We start from the raw sequence: 6,027 nt of genomic DNA, 5'->3' as shown, positions 1-6,027 counted from the left end.
GTGAATAAACCCCAGGCTGATACAGAGGGAAGCAAAAGGAGGCTCACTACAGTGATGAAAACTTCCCTGCAGCTCCAGGAAAGGGATTCGAGTCTCTTAAGAGGAAGTTCTCCCCAAATTTCTCAGACTACTCAGGTAGTTCTGTTCAACACTTTTAATGCTTCCAAGTCCAACCTCAGGAGGAATTTAACAAAACAGGCATTATTTGAGGAATTAAAAAACTAAAAGGGGAAAAAGCACTGACAGATTTCCAGAGACTGGAAAAACAATGCTGGAAGTGAACTGAACACCCCAATTCCTACTTACTGAAAGTAAGTTTTAAAAGATCTATATGGGGATCATCACTAGTAAAGAATTAAAGACTAAAAAAGACTAAAAAACACCTAGAGTATTTTAAAAATGCTTACTCCATTCAGTGATGTAGAGTATTCTGAGATTCCTGGGTAAGGAAACACATTAAGTAGGTTCATTTTTATCCTAAGGCCAGCAGAGGCACCCTGGTTCTTAGCTAAATGTCATTGAAAGTCACTAGAATTTCTACAGCCACGTATCTAAGTTGCTTTCAGCCCAGTTTTCAGGACTTCTGCTTCAGCACCTCCCCAAAATTCACTTTGGGTTGAAGTCTTTGAATGTTTCGTCAAACATGTGGGAAACAAGTGACTGCAGTTAAAACGAGAGCCCAGCACTGCTTACACTAGCACTGCAGCTAGGAGTGATGAATGGGAAGAGACTGTTGTCTTTGTCTGAAGCCATTCAGCCTTTCCAATTGACAAAGAGGGTCCGGGGAGGGGGAAAAAAACTCAGCCTTTATGAAACATGTTTGAGTGTCCAGATTACATCTAAAGCCAGTCTCACTTGCACTTCCCATCGTGCATTACTGAAACATCCCCAGCTTTATGAGGTATCGACATTTCAGCTCGTTAGTATTATTTACCACTGCAAAGTCAGCAAAGGCTTTAACACTGGCTCAAACCACAGAATATAAATAAGCAACCAGCTGGTCGTCTTAAGGGCTGGGTGGAGTCCTTTCCTTTTCATCCCCAGCACCTCTCCCTATCCACTGCTTCTGTGAACAGGGAAAAGGAGTGCTTGGGATGGGTTGAAGAGCAGGGATTTATGCAACAGGCACCCACAACAGGGAACAATTCTACTAATCTCTCCCTTTGTCCTGCTGATCCTCAAACAAAAGCACCAGGAACCAGAGGCTCCTAGTACGTAAAGGGAAAAATCCCCCTTTTTTAAATCAAGTCAATCCTGACTTGTCATGGCCCTTTTTTTCCTCCCCCCATTGCAGCTTTTTTTTTTTTTTTTTTTTTACAAACTCAACCTTGTGGCTAACCAGAACCAGTCAAGCAATTACACTTCAAATGTCTCTTGAAATCCACGTCCCTGGTAACCCAATAGCTCCCACTACTGACCTTCTCAAAAGGAAATTGATGTACTCATGCTTACCGAAGAAAGTATATTACACAGAAGAGGCAATGGGTCATTTTATCCCACTTCTGTTCTGTTTTTTTCCTCTTTCTGAAGCCAGTTTTCTACTATGCAATTAATACCAGTGGATACTAGGACTTCATTACCACCTTTCTGCACCCAGAGTGTTCTAGTAGGCAATATGTATAAAGTATACAATTTTAATATCACCAGCAACACTGTTAGCCTACAGCATACTTCACCATGTGGTTCCAAGCTCTAGTTATAGTGCTGCTGTTGTCTCAAAAGCTATCTGCTATCATGACTCCTGGACACAGGCATTTGTCTAAACACTGATTTTTATCCAGTTTTCTGAATTTGGACTTAATCCCTTCACTCTTCACAGGGCTCTATGGAGGAATTTAATAAGTAGCAAGCTGTTTGTGGAACAATATACCAGATGAAAGGTTTGACAGATCTGTGCTTAGAGATGTAAACTACTTTCCAGTGATCAGAGCTACCCTACATTTGCATTGTAAACATAAGAAAGAAAGTGTCCATGAAAACCAAAATACAAACAAATAATATCTATAATTCACTAGCTGTATCAAGGACACTTGCAAGAGAAAATCTTAGAAAGTTGTTCATCTCATGTCAGGTTCGTTCTTATCAGAGGACCAAAAAGTAATTAGAATTTTTCCAGCAGCCAAGGGAAACATTAGATTTTTCTCTTTTAGCTTCTAAAAATCAATATTCTTCCACTGATGCTGGAGCTGTTCCACCATGACATGTACCATAGTCAGCCAACATGTCAACAAATGCAACACAGCAGCTGCTAACATAATTTTATCTGTTATCTTTTCCTTCAAAAAAATCTGTCTTTGTTCGCCCATCTGCTTTAAAGCCTTAATTAACACCTGCCACAAGAACATCCCAAATGTTGTTCATTTGCTGCGTTCCTAAATGAAGACCTGCCTGGAATCTGAAGGAAAAGTTTCATCTTTATTCTGCTGCTCCACATTTAACCCTACCACCATCTCTGGCCCACACACAGTGGATGTGAAATACCATGGAAAGTACCTATGAGTGTGGTTCAACATAAAACACTGAACATGTCTTCCACCCTACACAGATTTCATCTCCAACAAGGTTACTTCCACAACAGCAAATAAAACAGGGTTACTATTCCACCTGGTGTGGGAGACAACATGGGTCCTGACACAAATTTGTGTCTGAGAGGATGAATAGGGAATGATCCCAGAACAGCTCTATCAGCTGGTTGCAGCTGTGAGAAGGAAGATTTCATCTAGTCCAGTCTGCACTGTACCCCTCTCAGCTGTGCTTGTTTATATGGGCTCCATTCAGGAATAAGGAGTGAAGTTTAAATGCACATTCACCGTATATAACTAGTGCAAGGGGGCAAGATATTTCCCTATGGCTCAGTCCAGCAGCCAGTTCCTAGCATATATTCCCACCCGTATCCTCCATACATTCTATTGGCTGGTCTATTCCATACTAAAGGAAACGGAAGGGATTGAGAAATATTGTTAAGGAAAGGTGCATGGCCCTGGGTGTATTGGCACCAATTGGAAGCACCCTAAGAAAAGCCCAGGTTCTCTGATGGGACTGAGCTTATAGTGTGGTGTAGTACTGTATAATTCAGAATTGCAAAGGGGCACCTATGGAGCACCATGAAGAAGAGACAGTGGTTGCTTGCTCTGCAAGATATTCAGTTTCATCAGTTTTTTATTAAGGAGGAAATGGAAGTCTTGAGGACAAATCCCTTATGCAAAAAGGCACATTTCTGTCCAAGAGGAGAATATCACCACAGATGCACCTGGCTTCTCAAGGGGAGCCAAACATTATTTCACTTCTTTATGCCTCAACTTAACTCTACAATTGGAGTAGTGGATATACAGGTGCACGTGAGACAGGAAACTATTGCTGTAGATTAATGTTCAAACCCATGTTTCAAGTCCCACAGGAAGGGTGCTCCTGATTTGAAAGACTGTTTGTACCTGAAGACCCAACCACACACAAAAAAACCAGGAACAATATATGAAGAACCACCACCTCAAAATACACCACTTACCATCCACTCCTAAACAGACCCAGAAGAAAAGTGAAAGGTGCTCCAACCAAGCACAAGTTAGAAACTCAGCTTCAGCATAGTTAAGCCATTCTGCCCAGTTTTCACATTTATTGAACAAAAACTTCTTGGATTCAGTTCCAAAAAATATCAAGCCATAATTTCAATGAGCTGCAGTGACCATTTTAAAAGCTTGGTTTTCTATGACAGTGAGGAAATGGATTCAGAAGTGGTCAGATTCCATTGGCCTCCATAGCTTTGATACAATCAGACATCAAGAATCTGATTGTCCCTTTGTTTCCCTTTCTTTTCTCTTTGTAGACTCAGAGAAGCATAATCCTGAATTGATAGCTTCTCCAAATGCTCAGGCTATGATTTATCAGTCCAGGAGGCTGCAGTGGAGAAGTAATTGCATTAGCACCACCACTGATAAATAGTGCTTTCTCCAGACTTATGAGCCGCTGAGGGCTAATTACTCCTCAGATTCCAGATTCCGTTTGGCTTTAATCACAGGGTGAATCATCTCCTTCCAAACATGGCAGATATTAATGGCAGCACATTTGTCCTAATTAATCTTCCATTGGGAAGGCCTTTTCTTTTAATTAAAGACATGAAAATGTGCAAAAATTACAAAATAGCATGTGGTCGAGTAAGGACAAGAGTCAAAGCACCTTAGAGGATGGCAAGGATTGTTTTCATGAGGAGATAATGCGCCATATTCTTCCTTGGCATCTGGATTTTGGCCACATTAGGCTGACCCATCAAGACAAATTCATCTTCAACACTTCATTTAAGGGAAAGTGGTGTTGATGAAAGAAGTGAGGACACTTTTAGTGCCTTTGGCTTTGTGGCTCAGTCTTTAAAATTCAGTCCCCTCTCAACACAGAGCTACAGCTCAGTTGCAATAATATGCAAAAACCAGCAAACCAACAGGTTATTTGGCTGCAGAAGCCTCCTGCTGCCATCTGTCCAAAGACAGAGACAAAGAAACACTAGAGTTCAAAAGACATGGCAGAATCAAAATGCACATCAAATTTAAGTAAAAGTAATGTTTCACCAAGTGCTCACTAGTTCCTGAAAGACATTCTTCAGCCTATCAAACAAACCAATGGCATATATCAGCTCTTACAATGCCTGCTACTGGCAACACTGGCCAAAAATACAGATTCAGATGTCAGTCACTGCTGTGAACTAGAATCTGATAAGTTCCTTTCACAGACGTGTTAGGTGGGTAACATGCAAAATATTTGTGTTTCTCTGAACCACGTAATAAAGAATCTTATCTAGGTTGTTTTGTGCAGTCAAGTTCCTCTAAGTTAGAGGTGAATCTGAGTGAATATAACCTCATGGCACAAAAGTGCTCTTCGGACTGACGTAACTTCTGATTCCCTGTCTCAGAGACAGACTGCGGAGGGGAGAAAAAGTGAAGTCAGGAACAGCAAGAGCAAGTCATCAGTCAGTCTCATTATCTTATTTGGAGTCAGTTGTCAGATAGCTTACCACCCCTGCTTGGTCAGTTGATAAATACACAGCTAGTCTGAACAGTGGGGTTACGAAGAGGCAATTATTCTCATGATGTACACAGATAAGATGGTGGGATAACATTTTGACATTTCTTGTAGCATATTGAACTCAGGAGCCGTTTTGTCCTCAGCATCTCCACCAGTAACCAAGAGACATTTTTACAGTGCTTTTCTTGGGGACTTTACCTACATTTGCAACTTACGGCTTTCTTAACAAAAGGCCATTTGGATTGCAAGTGTATGTACTGCTCTGTTAGTTTAGAAACAGAAGAAATCCCTGTCCAAAGGCCCTTTGAAAAGAGACCAATACGTGAAAGAGTTGTTGCCCTTACTTAGCATATTTTAAATATCCCAGCTTTAGCCTAACCTGATGGTTGCACAGTGTTCCCAGACCCTGAGGAAATGTACCTGGTACATTAAGTGAGGCTGCAGTCGATACTTCTAAAGTGCCTGTTTATGCTGCAGCAGAGAGCTGATAAACAGCCTTGCCTCTAGTTTCTCTTAATTTAGAATTCATTACATCTCTCTTTCCATGAAAGATAAACCAATAGCTGCCCTTGACAGCTGTTTTCTTTGGGGTCATTCTCTCTATCCACCCATCTAGTCTTTCTTCAGGGGGTTTTGCTCACTGTAATGCTAGCTCTATCAATTCCATTCAATTCTTGCAACACAATCTACAGGGACTGAAGAGGACAAAGCCAAATGCATTTAACCATTTGGGTACCAGCCATCAGTGCAAATTATGATACTTAGATCTGTGGGCAACAGCAAGAGCTCTATCACAATAAGGAAGACAAGTAAATGAGAAGATTATGCCAAAAGGTGATACGCTCAGCAAGATGCCAGCTGGATTGACTTGAGATGCTTTCTTTTGGTTCTGCCAGTATTGCATCTGGCTGGAAACCCTGCCAGGGTCTCAGCTGGAGGTTCAGTCATGTTAGCGTGCCAGATACACACACAGGGCACTTCCAACCTTTTACAGCAAAAATTACTTTCCAGAAC

Source organism: Cygnus olor, chromosome 11 (assembly GCF_009769625.2).
Source record: "Cygnus olor isolate bCygOlo1 chromosome 11, bCygOlo1.pri.v2, whole genome shotgun sequence".
NCBI classification, from domain to species: Eukaryota; Metazoa; Chordata; class Aves; order Anseriformes; family Anatidae; genus Cygnus; species Cygnus olor.
The sequence above is the reverse complement of the archived record's forward strand: the minus strand, read 5'-3'. Positions refer to the sequence as shown.